Source organism: Trachypithecus francoisi, unplaced genomic scaffold, assembly GCF_009764315.1.
Source record: "Trachypithecus francoisi isolate TF-2019V2 unplaced genomic scaffold, Tfra_2.0 Lachesis_group5, whole genome shotgun sequence".
Taxonomy (NCBI): domain Eukaryota; kingdom Metazoa; phylum Chordata; class Mammalia; order Primates; family Cercopithecidae; genus Trachypithecus; species Trachypithecus francoisi.
This window is the reverse complement of record NW_022681470.1, coordinates 47,956,087-47,975,659: the sequence shown is the minus strand read 5'-3', so window position 1 is coordinate 47,975,659 and position 19,573 is coordinate 47,956,087. Positions and strand designations below refer to the sequence as shown.

The following is a 19,573-nucleotide window of genomic DNA, read 5'->3' as shown; positions in this document are numbered from 1 at the left end:
TCTCGTGTATGTTTCTATAAAAACACCTAGCCCACATGAGCAGAGAATGATAGGCTGGCTCACAGGAAAGAAAAGTGAGCCTGTAGACCTGGGATTTAATCTCCAACTAAGACAGTAACAATGTTTCAGTTTATTTTTTATGTAGAAATTAAATATATTGCACAAAAACTCTGTTTACTTTCCAAAATAATGCATTGTTGGCACTATTTAATTGAAGCATAATAATAAAAGAACTACTTTAACATTCATGATTATCACACTGTATGAGAGATAAAATACATTTTAATACACTGATATTCAAAGCAAGCAAATGGGATGAATCATGAGTGAGTTCCTCAAAAAAAATTGTACATGCACGTATGTATGTATTGTGCATGTGTGTATTCGTGTGTGTGCATAGCATTATATGTAACAATTTTGCAATACTTGAACTGCTTAAAATGTTAAATGAATTTTTAATATTTGTATGTTTCAGAACTATTGACAATACAAAAAAATGTGTTATGATCCCTTATAGAACCAAATAGAAAGTCTAAATAAAATGGATTGATGGCAACTTTAAAAAACTAAACTTCATTTTTAAATTAAAAAGTTCAGTTACAGATTTCTTACACATTTTCATTTAAACATCAATTAACATAAAACAAATTTGTTTTATATTCCCCAGGGACTCAAAGTTAAATTGGATTTTACTATCCAAATAAGTAAAAGAAATTGGTAAAAGTAAAAATTAATAAAGTTTTTGATGTGCAGAAATTGATTTATATATTAAGCAAAAGATTTAAAATTAAGTGGGTCATAGAAAAGTGTTTTTATACAAAGGGATAGAATATTCTGACAGATGGTAAAATTATACTAATAGCAAAATTATGTTTTTAGTTGGCTTAAAATACTTTACATTTTTACGAAGTTTAATAATTTTACAAAATCACACTTTCTGCCCGTGGAAGGTGCCCAGGAAGCGTTGTTAAAGGCTCTCTTCTCCCTGCAGTCATGCCTAAGTCAGAGTTTCATAAAGAACCTGAGCAGCTGAGAAAGCTCTTCATTGGAGGACTGAGCTTTGAAACAACTGATGAGAGTCAGAGGAGTCATTTTGAGCAATGGGGAAAGCTCACAGACTGTGTGATAATGAGAGAACCAAACACCAAGCACTCCAGAGGCTTTGGGTTTGTCACAAATGCCACTGTGGATCAGGTGGATGCCTCCAGGAATGCAAGGTCACACAAGGTGGATAGAAGAGTTGTGGAACCAAAAGGAGCTGTCTCAAGAGAAGATTCTCAAAACCAGGTGCCCACTGAAATGTGACAAAAATATTTGTTGGTGGCATTAAAGAAGACACTGAAAAACATCACCTAAGAGATTACTTTGAAGTGATTGAAATCATGACTGACCAAGGCCATGGCAGGGAAATAAGCTTTGCCTTTGTAAATTTTGATGAGCATGACTCCGTGGATAAGACTGTCATTCAGAAATACTATACTGAGAATGGCCACAACTGTGAAGTTAAGAAAGCCCCATCAAAGCAAGAGGTGACTAGTACCTCATTCAGCCAAAGAGGTTGAAGTGCTTCTGGAAACTTTGGTGGTTGTGAAGGTGGTTTCAGTGGGAATGACAACTTTGTTCATGGAGGAAACTTCAGCGGTAGTGGTGGCTTTGTTGGCAACTGTGGTGGTGGTGGATATGGCAGCAGTGAGGATGGCTATAATGGATTTGGTAATAATGGGAGCAATTTTGGACATGGTGGAAGCTACAATGATTTTGCCAATTACAACAATCAGTCTTCAAATTTTGGACCCATGGAAAGAGGAAACTTTGGAGGCAGAAGCTCTGGCCCCTATGGTGGTGGTTGCCAAACCACAAAACCAAGGTGGCTCTGGTGGTTTCATTAGTGGCAGTAGCTATGGCTGTGGAAGAAGATTTTAATTAGAAAACAAAGCTTAGCAGGAGAGGAGAGCCAGAGAAGTGACAGGGAAGCTGCAGGTTACAAAAGGTTTGTAAACTCAGCCAAGCACAGTGGTGGCAGGTCCAAAGAAGACAGTTTTAGGCAAAAAACTCAAGGACTGTATTTGTGACTAATTTATAACAGGTTATTTTAGCTTCTGTTCTGTGGAAAATGTAAAACATTCCAACAAAGGGTTCTACTGTAGGTTTGTTTGTTTGTTTGTTTGCACCCATGCTGTTGATTGCTAAATGTAATAATCTGATTATGATGCTGAATAAATGACTTTAAAAAATATAAAATGCTGTGTAAAGTTAGTCTACTCTGAAGCCATCTTGCTAAATTTCCCCAAGAATGTGAATTTTGAATTCCTTTAGGGTGATGCCAGGTTCTATTTGAAATTTATATACCAGTAGCTTGGGTGGAGAAGCCGTTGTCTTTAGAAACCTTGGTGTGGTTGAACTGATAGTTACTGTTGTGACCTGAAGTTTGCCATTAAAAGGGATTACTCAAGCAAAATCATGGAATTATTGGTTATAAAAATCATTGTTGGCAAATCCTATGCAATATATCTAAATCAAATAATGGTACCAGACAAAATAATAGATGGGAATGAATCTTGTGTATCATCCATTATCATGTGCAATCAATAAATGATTTAATTCTCTTGAAAATAAATAAATAAATAATTTTACCAGTATCACAAGTGTTACTTCAAGTATTTCGTCTATAAAATGTTACTGGTGTTGAGAACTTCTATTTTATGAAAGTGAAAAGGTGGTTTTATTTATTTGTTTATTTATTTACTGAGATAGGGTCTCACTTTGTTTCCTATGCTGGAGCACGGTGGCATCATCACAATTCACTGCAGCCTCAACTTCCTGGGGATCAGGTGATCCTCCTGCTTCAGCCTACCAAGTAGCTGGAATGCCAGGCATGCGCCACCATGCCTGGCTAATGGTTTTCTGGTAGAGAAGGAGTTTCCCCATGTTGCCCAGGCTCTTCTCAACCTTCTGAGCTGGAGTGATCCACCTGCCTCAGCTGGGATTACAGGCATCAGCCACTGCATTGACCCAAAAGGTGATATGTGATTTAGATGCACCTCATGCTTTATGAAGACAATGCACAGCACACAGAGGCATTAGAAAATTGTTTTAACATGCATTGATGTAATGATCCTTCTACTTTAATATATCCTTAAAAATTGTGGAAGTCATTATTTTCTGCCTATTATGTAACACTTGAAGTTTTTTTTATACAAACATTGAAAATTGACAGAGGCAAAAAGCTGAAAATTGAATAATAACGTATTGTTTTGAGTGTTATAAGCACTACTGTTAATTTTATATATATATATATATATTATATATATATATATATAAACACACATGTATGTATACATGTACCTACACAAAATATATAGATGTATGTATTTACAAAAATTGAGGTAAGTCAAATAATACAAACTATATTCCAACATAAATATAATGGGACAAAACTTCATAAAGTACACCCACCATTTTTGATGAAGCTCTTCTATTCACCATCGTGTTTTTTACTACCTGTATTCTCATCAATTCTGATGATAACATCCAGTTTTCATTTAGCATCACTCTTGCATCACTGATCTTCTTTCGGTGAAGATGCATTTCTCTGTATTCAGATTTATAAAAGAGATAATAACCAGGGCCTAGCAAAATCCAAAACATCTCAGAGTGAATATTATATTAAGCTTTCCTCATTCAAATTACAGTTTGGTTCCTCTTTCCTTATTGGACATAACTGATAAAACAAGAAAGCAGAAAGTTATGAATCCAAAAATTATTCTTAGAATTTTTGTTTCTGTGTGGTCTGTGACTCCATATAATCCTATTTTGTCTTCAAGAAACAGGAGGGAAAGCAAAATAAGATTATATACAGTCACAGATCCACAGAAACAAAAAAAAATGGTTCATAAAATTGCACGCTACTAAGAAGTTAAGACTGATGAGAACTGGGAAATGTCCATTAGAATTGTTTATCCTATATTTAATTCTATATAGAATTGTATATTCACATGAATATTTGTTAGTACACTCAGGAGGGCCATTTTATTAGAATCTTAAGAGATGTTGAATTGATGAAGATTGGAAAGTGACTGGGAAGTAGAGAAATAGAGACATTCATTTAGACATCTGTTAAACAATCCAAGGCAAATTATTTTCTGTCATCCAGTAAGTTGCATTTTTACCCTGTTAATTATCTCCTTTGTTGTATATAAGCTTTCTAGTTTGATATGGTTTTAGTTCTCTAAATTTGCTTTTGTTGCTTATTCATTTAGTAGCATACCCAAAAAACCATTGCCAAGCCCAATACCATGAAGTTTTCCCGCTATGTTTTCTTCTAGGAGGTTTATTGTGCCAGAACTTACGTCTTATGTTTAAATCTTTAATACATTTTGAATTGATTTCTGTGTATGGTATAAGATAAGGGTCCAGTTTTATTTTTTTGCATGTGGATATTCAGTTTCCCCAATACTTAAGTGGAAATAAAGAAAAAATCCAATTTTTAACGACATTAAAAATAATGAAAAATGCTTAGGAATACTTTAAGCAGTGAGGTAAAACACTTGTACATGGAGACTATAAACCACTGATGAAAAAAATTAAAAGAGACAACAATAAATGGAAAGACAACTGAACTGATGTTCATGGATTGGAAGAATTAATGTTGTTAAGCTGTCTATACTACCCAAAGCAAGCTACAGATTCAATGAAATCCAAATCTCAATTTTTTATAGAAATAGAAAAATCAATTCTAAAATTTATAGGGAACCACAAAAGACCCAGTATAGCCAAAGCCATTTTGAGGAAAAAAAAAAGAAAGAAAGCTGGAAGCATCACATTAACTAACTTCAAACTACATTACAAAGGTATAGGAATCAGAAGAGCATAGTTCTGATGTAAAAATAGACACATAGACCAATGAGACAGAATAGAGAGGCCTGAAATAAATCCTTACATAGATGGTCAACTGCCTTCTGACAAGGGTGCTAAAAATGCACAGTGGAGAAAGGACAGCCTCTTTATACAGTCTTCTGAAACCAAGTTTATTGAGAGAAAACTCAAAGAAGAGTGTTAGGTAGGCAGTTCTCTACTTGTTTGGTAAATTCTCAGCAAGATTAAAAACATGTGGTCGTGGCACATACCAGATTTCTGGAAAGGGATTACTGTCGTTGAATTATGGGTTGTTTAAGTTGTATGTCTGGAGAAACATCAGCCTCTCCCCGCCTTGCAAAAAAAGCTTTCTAAAAAGCTTACAGTTTGAGCATCCCAGAACTCACTATCTCAATTTGCCATCTCAGCTTGCATTGAGCATTGACATTAGTCTGAGACTCTTGTCATAGATCTTTTAAAGATTCCAATGTTACTCTGGGAGGCCAGCCTGGAGGAATTCAATTTTGAAAAAGTTTACCCTTTCTACTATTCATTAATAATGGGGAAAATAAAGTTAGGCAGGACAGATGGGAACATTGAGATCAAGGTAGAAGATCATGAAACAGGCTTAACTGCTGCTGGAACTGACTTAGAATAAAAATGAAAATTACATGACGGAAAGCAGTTAAAATATTACATGAAGTGTCTTTGTGTTCCCAAATATGCAATAATCTACTATTTATAAAACTTTTCAAATGATTTAATAAATGGCACACATTTAATAATGAAAAGGAGTCAATAGCCAAGCAAGATAATGACAGTTGCCATATTGCAGATATAAACAAGGCAAATTGAAAAGTTATTATTGGATAATATAAGTATGTCTGAACATGTATGGATAGGCTTCATATATGACATCATATCAGCTGAAACCTAAAAGGAGATGCCTCAGTCCTATGCAAACTTTAGAAGCTTTTGTTTTCATGAATTTAAATAAACAATTTTTTTACATAGAGTTGCTACTTTGCATGAGTTTTTGTTGGTGCAAATATCCTCTTAATTTCTTTTACATTGGTCCTGCTTTTTGAAATTTTTTATTAAAATAATCAATAAGTTATAATAGATACTTAAAGCAGATAAAATCATATATTCTGATTTATTTAAATTTGATAAATGTATTTATCTAACAAAAAAGTGATAACTCTAATGAACTTGAATTTTCTAAGAGAGTGTAATTGATTTTTTTAAGCTTAATTGGGAAATAATTTAATTTTGAGCCTATTTCAGCAAATATGTTACAATTAATTAAAACATCTTGTAACCATTATGTCATATTTGAATTTTAGAAAGTATAGTTATCAGCATAAATTCTGCCAGATACCATAGGTTGAGATGCAGATTTATGTACAAGATACCTAATGAGAAGATTAATCCCAAGGATTAGAATGTGCAACAGTGTGAATTAAACAGAAAAAAATGGAGAGCCAATTCTGGGATATTGTGGAGTTAGTCACTAATATGTGCAGCAGATTCTTTAATCATTTGAGACCATCTTAGTATACCTATAAAAATGATTTCAGTTTTGTCCATCTGGAAGAAAAAGAGATATTTATCCATAAGCTCCTACTGACTTATGAGGCTTTTATTGTCCTATACCTCCAGATTGAAGATGATATCAAAAGAGGAACCCCAGGGAGAAAAGTGAAAAGATGATTTAGATCTGAATTGAGAAAATGTCAGTTTCATCATCTTGAAGTTAGATGAAGTCTACACAATCTTGATCATTACATTGGTGGCTATCGTAAGAAACTAAAATAAAATCTATATGTGGATTTAATGTGATGCATAAGCATGACAATACAGTAAATCTCAACTCTATATAATTTATTATCTTGAGTGGTTCAATAGAAATTAAAAAGAAAAAATGCAATCACAAATCTTTTCTATAATTCTCACTTTATCTCAGATTTCTCTGTTCATACTCAACATAGTATTTTACATGAGAATGAAAAACAATCCTCATAGACCTTCGTTTGTGATCTTCCAAATCTATGGTAATTAATGCAGAATAACTCCAGAGGATTACTCTGCTAACTAAGAAAACATTTAATTGATTAATTAATTAATTTATTTTATTTGTCTTACAAGTTAAGGAAGCCCCATAAATGGTGTATATTTCAGTAAACGTACTATTTACTAGTTTATAGTAGCAAAAATACAGTATCTCATTGGCCAGAAATCTATCACACTTTGGAATAAAGATGGTCTTGGAAATTAGTGTGATTCAGATTTATAGAACTGAACAATATGTTTGGAAAATATAAAAGAAGTATATACATTAACTATTTTGAACCTAAAAATAAATTAGTAGTCAATTAAAATTAATTAACATTTCTTTGCTTAAGTGTGTTTAACTACTCTTATGTTGGTTGAATTACATTTTAACAGTCAAGAAAAATTGAAATGAGCAGCAGTGGAAAGATAACATTAAAGCTCAACTTAGAAAATAATTTTAAAAGTGTATAGCAATTTTGAAACAAAGTAAAAAATGGTAGAAAAATATTTACACACATATAACTTACATTTAAAAATTGTGATGAGAAAAACAAGAGATAATGGTAACAGAATTTAAATAGTATCATAATATTTACATAGAAAATTATAGACATAGGTATTTGACGCAGACACAAAAAAGCAAAAGAAAATAATTTCCTATTTTTGCTGGAAACTTTAGTGAGAAAAACCATTAATCTTCCAGTTTATAGAATAAATTTTCAGCAACATTTTAAAACTTGAATTCATAACTGTAGAGTAAGTAAAACACATAGAGAAATTTGGTGAACAAATCAGGCTATTATTGCATCACTTTTAATGATCACTTTACCATTATTTCTCCTGTTACTTATTTTATATAACCCATAGTTAGGTTTTTGTAAGTAATCTCAATTATTGTTTGGAATAATAAAGTATTTAAATTAAAAGCATTGTACCAGCAAAGAAAAAATGAATTTTATTATTCTTGGTAGTGTCCAGAATAGCAGCATACTATTTATAATAATGATTCTGTAGCATACTCAAAATGCTCTGCTTTAAAATTTAAGTATACTTTTCTCATTGACACTTTTCTGAATGACTTAGTAAGCATCAGTGAAAAGAATGTCTAACATAAATTTAGTGTAAAAAGTATAAAATAAGTCAGAAGCAAAAAATGTATAAAACAAATACTTGAAACTATATGAGCGTGCACGCAACCTAGAAATAAAATTATATATAGTCTTCACATAAAAAATAATTAGTTAAACTGGGTTCTAATTTTATTTCTTTGTAAATTGAATTAGAACATTAGAAGCCAGTTCTAGCTTCATAGTTTAAAAATTACACTGGCAATATTATAAAAAAATTCAAATCTTTGATAACCTTGCTTCATAACATAGGCTGGCCCATTATGATTAATGGAGATTGCTATATACACAACAAATCAGCAAAACAAAATAGAAACAAAGTATTTTTTTTCTGTTTGGTTTTTGTCTTTGTTTTTTTAAAAATGTTTTCTCTACCACCAAACAGTTGCTTTTCTATCTCCATTTTGTAAATGAGAAATCTAAGAATCAGAGAGATCAAGCATAAAGTAAGCATTATAGTAATGCTTATATTTTAGCTACAATTAAACACTCATACCTTTGAATTTTATAAGCTATTACATTTTTGTTATAAAAAGTTTCGTTTTTTTTACTCAGTCATTTCTACTGCTGTTGTTTCAGTAAATCATTTTTTTGTCCCTTCATATATTCAGTATTCAATGGAAACATTTATCTATTTAAATATTATATGTTTTAATGGTATGATATAAAATAATATTTTTACTGTGTATCTTATTTTTCATATTCATACAGTTTAAGGCTGTCAAAAAGTCATATGTGAAGATAATGTTTTTTTATTGATAAACATTTGAAAATTGAACAACTATTAGGTATATTTGATTGAATGACAAACTAATGAAGATTCCAAACATACTCGTAAAATATGCTTGTCTTCTCTTTTGCCTCATTTTATTACAGTCTGTGTTGACTCCTACCCGTTAGTAAAACTCAAATACTCAATTTGTATTTTGTGTACTAAATTGTACTCAGTGTATTTTGTGTACTCAGTTATATTAATATATTAATAATAAGCATTTATTATAAAAACAAAATGCCTCCAAATAGGAATTTTCAAATTATAAATCAAACTTCACTTTGGATAATATATCAAAATTAAAGTTAATATTTAAATCCAGTGACCAATTTCATCCATATTTTATTATCCCATTTTCAGATGTCATGAATTTTCCTTCGCACTTTATTATCTGCCTCCTAATTCTCCAAATAAATAAACCAAGTAGAAACTCTAAATCTGTGTATAAACTAATAAAACAATGTTTATGGGTTCATGGTATCCAAAGAGTGTAAGTGGTTCATAATGATAAACCACTACATTATATTATTTCATAAAATTTATTTTATATATTAAAACAATTTATATACCCATACACATATTTAGAAACAAGGTCTTGCTCTGTCACCCATGCTGGAGTACAGTGGTTTGATCTTTTCTCACTGAAGTCTTGAACTCCTGGGCTCAAGTCATCCTCCAACCTCAGCCTCCCAAGTAGCTGGGACTACCGTAGTATGCCACTGCACCTGGCATGCAGCTAATGTTTTGTAATTTCTTTTTCTTTTTTCCTTTTTTCTTTTTTTGTAGAAACAGAGTATCAAAATGTCAGCCAGGTTGATCTTGAACTCCTGATCTCAAGCCATCCTCCCATCTCAGCCTCTCAAAGTGGTAGGGCTACAGGCATGAGTCACTGCTGCCAGCCTGAACTGTACATTTTAAAGTGAAAAAATAAATTTAAACTAAGACAGTAATTAAAATTGTATATAGAAAAATGGAAATGGGTGCTTAAATCTTTAAATCTGTACTCATAATACAACTTAGAGCATATTTGGGGCAAATTTCAATGCATAAACCTTACCATACTCACTTATTGGTCAGATACATTTCCACCAATTTGCAGATAATTGTCATCTTATAACCATATTGTCAAAAAATAAATTACATATGTGTCTAAGTTATAGTGGTTTTCTGATTCAAATGAAATTCAATATAATTAATTACTGATTTTATATAGGTTCCTAGGATTATAGTAAGTAAATCACTTGGAAAATCAGGTACTAAAATAGCAACAAAGTTTAACAAAGAAACATAAGTTAACATCAAGTACAACCAAAAAAAGTTGGAAAAGCTATAATAATTTCAAGAAGAAAATTTTTGACATAAGAAATAGAATAAAAATAAAATGATTGTGCTTTTCCCGAGTGGTACTGTTGTCCTCACAATTAATTGCTTTATTAAATAAAGTTTTTCTTTTCTGAATTCCACAAAGTCCTTTGCAGATTTTTTACATCTTTTCATAATAATTATCCAATTTGTAAATATTCATTTCTCCAAAGTGAATTTCATATGTAAATAAATCAATACTGATGAATTATTTTTATCTTAACAAAGGAGTTTTTAAGGTACCACTATAGTTAAGAGATAAACGTAGAACATAAAAGCCGAGCATCCTTTGGGGTAATTTATTGTAACAACCTTATTTTATGATAATGCTACCGAAGGAGGTTAAGTGTCTCAAATGATGCCAAAGAATTGGTGAATATTTTGCTTCTAATTTTTTTTGGGGGGGCCGGGGGGACGGAGTCTCGCTCTGTCGCCCAGGCTGGAGTGCAGTGCCGCAATCTCGGCTCACTGCAAGCTCAGCCTCCTGGGTTCACGTCATTCTCCTGCCTCAGCCTCCGGAGTAGCTGGGACTGCAGGCACCCGCCACCACGCCCGGTTAATTTTTTGTATTTTTAGTAGAGACGGGATTTCACCGTGTTAGCCAGGATGGTCTCGATCTCCTGACCTCGTGATCCGTCCGCCTCGGCTTCTCAAAGTGCTGGGATTACAGGCGTGAGCCACCGCGCCCGGCCTGTTTCTAATTTTTTAAAAAGATTTTTTTTTTTTTAGAGTAGTTTTTGATTTGCAGTAAAATTGAGAGGAAGGTACAGAAGATCTGTACCTCCAGACTTGCATAGCTTCTCCCATTATCAACACCCTCCACCAGAGTGTTACATTTGTCATAACTGATGAGCCAACATTGACACATCATTATTATTCAATGTCTATAGCTCACATTACGGTTCACTCTTGGTGTTGGATATTGCATGGGTTTAGATAAATGACATGTATCCATTATTACAGTATCATATGGAGTAGTTTCATGCCCTAAAACTCCTGTCTTGTGCCTATTCATTCTTCCCTCCCACCTAACTACTGGCAAACACTATTTCTTTTTTTACTGATCCTACAGTTTTGCCTTTTCCACAATGAAGTATAATTAGAACTCTACAGTATGTAATATTTTTTAATTGTCTCCTTTCACTTAGTAATAAACCTTTGAATTTCCTCCATATTTTTTCATTTCTTCCTAGTATCAGCATATCTTTATCTGTTTGCTTTTATTCTATATCTGTCTTTATATTTAAGGTGAGTTTCTTGTAGACTGTCTTGTTTTTTAATGCTCTGATAATCCGTATCTTTTAATTGGTGCACTTAGACCATTGGTATTCAAAGTGATTATTAATACAGTTGGATTTGTATGTAGCATATTTATTTCTGTTTTCTATTTTTTGCCCTTTGCTTCTGTTTTTGTCTTCTATTCTTTTTCTGCCTTGTTTGATTTTATTTTATTTTTTTTTATTTTTTTTTTTTTTGAGGAGGAGTCTCGCTCTGTCGCCCGGACTGGAGTGCAGTGGCCAGATCTCAGCTCACTGCAAGCTCCGCCTCCTGGGTTTCCGCCATTCTCCTGCCTCAGCCTCCCAAGCAGCTGGGACTACAGGCGCCCGCCACCTCGCCCGGCTAGTTTTTGTATTTTTAGTAGAGACGGGGTTTCACCGTATTAGCCAGGATGGTCTCGATCTCCTGACCTCGTGATCCGCCCGTCTCGGCCTCCCAAAGTGCTGGGATTACAGGCTTGAGCCACCGCGCCCGGCCTGTTTGATTTTAAATAAGCATTTTAAATAATTCTATTTTCTCTCCTCTAGCATATCACTTACATATTTTTTAAAACTCTTTCTTTAGTGGTTGCTCTAAAGCTTGATAAACTAATTTACAACTAACACAATTTCACTTTCACTTTAGAATATACTGTTTCATAGGTAGTGTAATTACCTTATAATGAAAAGATAATAATAATTTATGCCTCATGCCCCTTTTATCATTGCTGTCATTTTTTCATGTATATGTAAGCATACATATTATATATATATACACATATATATATTTGATATGTTCATAAGCATACATAAATGAATACATTGTGGTTATTTAAACAAATTTTATCTGTTAAGTCCATTGAAAATAAGAAAAATAAAAGTTTCAGTTTGGCTTCATTTATTCTTTCTTTGATCCTTTTCCTTTCTTTATGTATAGCCAAGTTTCTGACCTATATTATTTTACTTCTCACTAAGGAATTTCTTTTTACATTTCTTGCAAGGCAGGTCTACTGACAGCACGTTTTTTCAATTTGTATTTGTATAAAAAAGCTTTTATTTCTCTTTCACTTTTAAAAGATGCTTTTATGGGGTACTAAATTCTAGGTTTAGTTTTTTTTTTTTTTTTCCTGAAAACTTTAAATATTTTACTCCACTCCTCCTCTTTGCATAGTTTCAGATAAGTTGAATGTAATTCTTATATTTGTTTTGCTGTAGTTTGAAAATAAAATAACTAGTTGTAAATTCTTTGGCATTTAACCTGGTTCTCTGCTGTTCTCTAAGCTTCCTGAATCTGTGGTTTGATGGTTTGACATGAATCTGGAAAAATTCTGTCATTATTGTTTTACATACTTCTTGTGTTTCTTTCTCTTTTTCTCATATTTCCATTAGATATATCTTATACCTTTATTGTTTATTTAGTATTTGTCACTCAGTCTTGGATGTTTTATTATCTCTTTTTTAATTGTTGTACTTTTTTCTTTTCTATTTTGGAAGCTTCTATTGTGTTATCCTCGAACAAAGAGATTTTTCCTCAGCTGTGTCCAGTATACTAAAGGTATTTTTCATTTTGGGGACCATTTTTATTTCTTGGTTCTTTCTTTTTTATTAATTTATTTGTATTTGGTTCTTTGCTAAGATTTTCATTTCTTTGCACAAACTGCTCATCTTTTCTTGCATGATGTGTACTTATTATCATTATATCCTTTAGCATATTAATCATAGTTGCTTTAAATTACCAGTCTTATAATTCTGACATCCTGCCATGCCTAGTTCTGATACTTACTCTGTGTCTTCAAGCTGTGTTTTTTTGCCTTTTGGTGTGCCTTGTCATTTTTCTTGACAGCTGTACGTGATGTACTGAATAAAAGGAATTGCTATACATAGGTCTTCAGTAATGTGGTTGTCAGGTGATCTAGATGAAAAGCATTCTTTAGTCCTATGATTTGGTCTCAGTCTTTTAGTGGAACTATGCCTGTGGACTATGAACTTCACATATGCTTCTCAGTTTTCATCTGCCCCCTTAGGTGGAAGTGGATGATAGAATGAGCTAGAGTTAGGTATTTTCCTTCTTCCACATGGAAAGCTAGAGGGGCTGGAGATATCTTTTTTATTTATTTATTTTCCCCAGGTCACTTAGGCTCTGATAAAACTTCAGCAGGTTAGGCTCCCTTAAATAGTTACTCCTGAGAGTAGGCCTTGATAAGAAGAAAATGCTCTGGTGTATTTCAAAATGGCTCATTTTTCTTTCTCCCTGACAGAAGCATGAGGAGATTTTTTTTCAGGGGAATTTACTGTGAGGCCCTGGTCAAACTCCTGGAGGTAATATTCACGGAACTATGGGAACTGCTTCCCGATGACTGGGTTCCCTGGAATAACTCTCAGGCTTGTCCACAACTTAGCTTCTGGCAATTCATCAATAACAGCTCAGGTTTTCCTGTGCCAGTACTGATTCCTGCAGCGGTTTCTGCTCTTGGGTTTCTCCTCTGGTAGGTTGTGATTCTTTGTATCTGCCTGTTTCTTCAATGTTGGGGGGAATAATTTGCCCTGTGACCTCATTTCTCTTATAGATTTAAGAAGAGTTGTTGATTTTTCAGTTTGTTTAACTTTTTTAAGTATTAGGATGGAGTGTCAATATCCAGGATGCATATATGCACATCCAGAATGTGGAAATCTTGTTTCTAATGTTGAAAGATTTTGTATTGAGTAAATAACTAGCACTTTATAGAAAAAAATGTAATAAATAATTGCAATACAAGTTTCCTAGAATGAAGTAGCAAGACCCATCTTTTTCTCCATGCAAATTGAAAATCACTGACGTGAAAACTGTTTTATGTTCAAACTTTGTACTTCTAATGTTTAATCATATTCACAGCAGGTTTGGTAATTGACACTTTAATGCCTCATATTTGCATCCTGTGTGATTATAGTAAATCCAATATATATTTCATTTTTCAAAGGCTAAGAGTCTCCAAATGATCAGAGGTTAGAAAATTCAGTTTACTTTTGTGATATGCTTCAGTATCTACATGCTCAATTTGTTACTAACATTTAAATAAAAATATTACTGCTTATATTTTATACATGTATTAAATTTTAAGCAGCAAGTAAATAATGTAATAAAAATAAGACATATTTTTATATTTTGAAAATATTTGATATTTGGGTGTAATAAGTGGAATAATAAATAAATTTGGAGAAGGTTGAGATGGTATATTTTCATTCACTCTTTTTTTCCTTGAGTCTTTGTAATTTACATAAAGGCCAGTATTTGTAAAAGTATTGTTCATGGAAATAAGCAAATGCATTCACCTGGGTAACAAATAACTGTTGGCAGTAAATACTGGTAACTATATAAGGATGTTGATACATTGGGTAGCATAATAAATGTTGTGTTTATAAAATATTCTCATATTTCTGGGGAAATATTTCTGTTTTTTATGTTGTATTTTAATTTTAGATGTGGAGGTTGAGTTAGTGAACCTCATTGTATGGTACACTGCTATTGACTTATTTAAGTCTTTACTCTTGTTTAACTTTATTCTTTCATTCCTTCCATTTTGTTTTTTATTTTTTTATTTCTTTTTTTCTTTTATTTATTTTTCCTTCCTCCCAAAAGCAACCAGTTTAATGGAATAAATCTATGCAAATAAATATGTATATGTGACTGAAAACAAGGGTAATATTTCACTCAGACAAATGCATTTGGAGAATTTGAAGGAAATTCAATCAAATTGTGGGATAAATAAACCTATTGTATAATATTTATCCCACCTTTTTTAGAAGCTTATTGGAAAATGGTATAATCTCTTTTTGTGGGAACACTTTTTTTTAAAGAATTATGAAATACAGTGTATAAAATGGTGTCTTAGAGTAGTGCTGTGTAATAAACTTTTCACAGATGGTAGGAATCTCTGTAATAAACAGTAGCCATTTGCCACATGTGGTTACAGAGTACTCAGAATCTGAATAGTTCGAATGAAACCTGAGTTTATAATTTGTTTAATTTCATTTTAATTTACATAGCCTTAGTTGAATACTGCAGACTTAGAATGTGGATTTTCTTAGATATACTCATGTATTTCTCAAATTTACTTTTCGAAGAGATGTCTTTTACAGAAGGAAAGATATAATATAAAATATTAATTTAAATATCAGAAATTCTGCAGGATGTGATGTGTTTGTGATAGGAAACTAGTAAGAGGAAGAGTTTGAGGAGATAAATAGGTTGCTGATTTTCTATTAGACTAAAAGCAATGACAGATTTTCAATAAAACTTATTTTGCAGACTTCTTCATAGTCAATTAACATGTGAGTTGTTCAGTATTCTATTTGACTAAGAAAGCATTTACACATACACAGAGGCATTGACTACAAAATATACTTACAATATGCTTGAAATTTATTGAAAATTTAAATGTATTTGACTCAGAGAAAGACCAGTTCTACTTCCTATAAAGAAAATAATATGAATGTCTATGCAAACTATCAAATCCCATCAGATGGAATATTTTTATCTGCTACAAGAACCTGAAAAGTTTTTCTGACCACCCTACATCTTATGTCAAGAGAAATAATTGGTAGAATTGCTTTTAAATAAATATCAGTATGATTGGTTTTGAAAAACTCAGTATCAACTAGGTAAAAATAAGCTGAAAAACAAATTGGGCTTTTGTATTTTGGGGAAAATTATTAAAATATATTTAGGTGAGTTATTTATATGTGGGAATTCCACTTTTCTAATGCTTCTTATGAAAATATTTATTATGCAAATATTTATCTTCCTTACCTATCTACCTTTTATTTACCTCTCAGCTCAATGTTTTTTTGTTGTTGTTGTTGTTGTTGTTTTTTTTAATAATTTCAACCTTTATTTTAGCTCTGGGGGTACATATACCGGTTTGTTAGGTAGCTATGTTGCATGAGGCTGAGGTTTAAGATGTGGATGATCCCATCACCAAGTAGTGAGCATAGTGCCCAATAGGTAGTTTTTCAGCTAATACTTCCCAATCTATCTCCCTCGTCTGGTAGACCCCATTGTCTATTGTTCTCTTTTTTGTGTCCATGTGCCCTCAATGTTTTTTTTTTTTTTTTTTTTTTTTTTTTTGAGACGGAGTCTCGCTCTGTCGCCCAGGCTGGAGTGCAGTGGCCGGATCTCAGCTCACTGCAAGCTTCGCCTCCCGAGTTTACGCCATTCTCCTGCCTCAGCCTCCCGAGTAGCTGAGACTACTGGCGCCCGCCACCTCGCCTGGCTAGTTTTTTGTATTTTTTAGTAGAGACGGGGTTTCACCGTGTTAGCCAGGATGGTCTCAATCTGCTGACCTCGTGATCCGCCCGTCTGGGCCTCCCAAAGTGCTAGGATTACAGGCTTGAGCCACCGCGCCCGGCCAGATGTGCCCTCAATGTTTAGCACCCACTTAAAAGTGAGAACATGCAGTATTTGGTTTTCTGTTTTCATGTTGATTTGCTTAGGATAATGGCCATCTGATGCATCCATGTAGCTACCTATGGGACATGATTTCTTTCTATAGTTGCATAGTATTTTATGGTGCATGTATATTTTATTTATCCAATCCACCATTGATGGGCACCTAGGTTGATTTCATGTCTTTGCTATTGAGAATAGTGCAGTCTTAAAGATAAGCATACATGTATTTTTGTACAGTGATTTAGTTTAATTCGCATGTACACCTAGTAATGGGAATGCTGGATTGAATGGATAGTTCTGGTTTATGTTCTTTGAGAAATCTCCAAACTGCTTTCCACAGAGGCTGAACTAATTTATATTCACGTCAACAGTGTATAATCATTGCCTTTTCTCCAGAGGCCTGCCAGCATTTGTTGTTTTGTGACTTTTTAATAATAGCCATTCTGACTGGTGTGAGATATCTCATTGTGGTTTCGACTTGCATTTTCTGATGATTAGTGATGATGAGCATTTATGCATGTTTGTGGGCCACACATATGCCTTCTTTTGAGAAGTATCTGTTTACATCCTTTGCACATTTTTTTTATAAAGTTACTTCTTTTTCGCTTGTTGATTTAATTCTTTATAGATTTTTGCTATTAGAACTTTGTTAGATGCATAGTTTGCAAAATATTTTCTCCCATTCTGTAGGTTGTCTGTTTACTCTGTTGATAGCTTCTTTTGCTGTGCAGAAGATCTTTAGATTAATTGTGTCCCATTTGTCAATTTTTGGTTTTATTGCAATTGATTTTAGAGAGCTCAGTCATAAATTGCCACATCCAAAGTCCAGAAGTGATTTTTCATTTAATTTTTTTTATAGTTTGAGGACTTACCTTTAAATCTTTAATCTATCTAGAGTTAATATTTGTGTATGGTGAAAGTAGTGATCCAATTTCAGTCTTCTGTATATGGCTAGCCAGTTATCCCAGCATCATTTATTGAATAGCGAGTACTTTCTCTATTGCTTGTTTTTGTCAACCTTGTTGAAGATCAGATGGTTGTAGGTGTACAGCCTTATTTCTGCATTCTGTGTTCCGTTCCATTGATCTGTGTGTCTGTTTTTGTACTGGCACCGTCTTGTTTGATAACTGTAGTCTTACAGGATAGTGTGATGCCTCCAGCTGTATTCTTTTTGCTTCGAATTTCTCTGGCTATTTGAGCACTTTTTTTTGGCTCCAAATGAACTTTAGAATAGTTTTTCAATCCCATTAAAAAATGACATTGGTAGTTTAATAGACATACCTTTGAATCTATACATTGCTTTGGGTAGTATGGCCATTTAACAATATTGATTCTTCCAATACATGAACATGGAGTGGTTTTCCATTTACTTGTGTTGGCTTTGATTTCTTTAGCAGTGTTTTGTAGCTCTTCTTGCAGAGATTTTTTTTTTTTAACTTCTTTGGTTAGAATTATTCGTATTTCATTTTTTTTTTTTTTGCAGATATTGTAAATGGTATTGTGTTTCTGATGTTATTCTCACCTAGAATGTTATTAGTGTATAGAAAATGCTACTGATATTTATACCTTGACATTGTATCCTGAAACTTCACTTAAGTTGTTTATCCATTTTAGAAACCCCTTGGGAGATTCTTTAGGGCTTTCTAGATATAAATCACGTCATCAACAAAAAGAGAGAATTTGACTTATTTTTTTTTCATATTTGGAAGCCTTTTATGTTTTTCTCTTGCCTGACTGCTCTGACTAGCACTACCAGTAGTATGCTGAATAGGAGTAGTGAGAGTGGGTATCCTTTTCCTGTCTCAGTCCTTACATGGAAGAGTTCCAGCTTTTGGTCTTTTGGTATGATATTGGATGTGTGTTTATCATAAAGAGCTGTTATTTTGAGATATGTTCCTTAGATGTCTAGTCTTTTGAGGGTTTGTATCATGAAGAGATGTTATATTTTTATCAAAAGCTTTCTCTAAATCTGTTGAGATGATCATATAATTTTTATTTTTAACTCTTTTTTTGTGGTGAATCACAGTTATTGATTTGTATATGTTGAACCAGCCTGGTATCTCAGGTATAAAGCCTACTTGATCAATCTGAATTAAATTTTTGATGCACTGCTGGATTCAGTCTGCTAGTGGTTTTTTTTAGGCTTTTTCATCAATGTTCATGGATATAGGCCTGAAGTTTTCTTTTATCTTTGTGTTTCTGCCTGGTTTTGATATTAGACTAATGCTGACTTCATAGATTGAGGTAGGGAGGAATCCCTCCTCCCAGATTTTTTAGAGTAATTTCAGTAGGATTGGTACCAATTCTTTGCATGTTTGGTAGAATTTAACTGTGAATTCCCAGGCTTTTCTTGGTTGGTAGGATTTTTATTATTCTCCTAGTTTTGGAACTTGATATTGGTCTTTGTTTTAATTTGTTCCTGATTCAATGTTGGGAGTTCATGTGCTTCCAGAAATGTATCCATTTCCTCCAGATTTTCTAGTTTGTTTGCATAGAGGTGTTTATAATAGCTTCTGAGGATCTTTTGTATCTCTATGGGATCAATTTTAATATCATTTTTGTCATTTCTGATTGTGCTTATTTGGATTTATTTTTTTATTTTTTCTTTGTTAATTTAGGTAGCAGTCTGTGAATCTTGTTCGTCCTTTCAAATAACCACTTCTTGGTTTCATTGATCTTTTGTACAGACTGTTTGATCTCAATTTTGTTTCTTCTGCTAGCT

General features: G+C 32.9%; 1 pseudogene; it reads left to right on the top strand.

Annotated features, from left to right (window-relative positions):
* Nucleotides 1-955: 955 nt before the first annotated feature.
* On the top strand, nt 956-2,596 carry LOC117075273 (annotated as a pseudogene).
* Nucleotides 2,597-19,573: the final 16,977 nt, after the last annotated feature.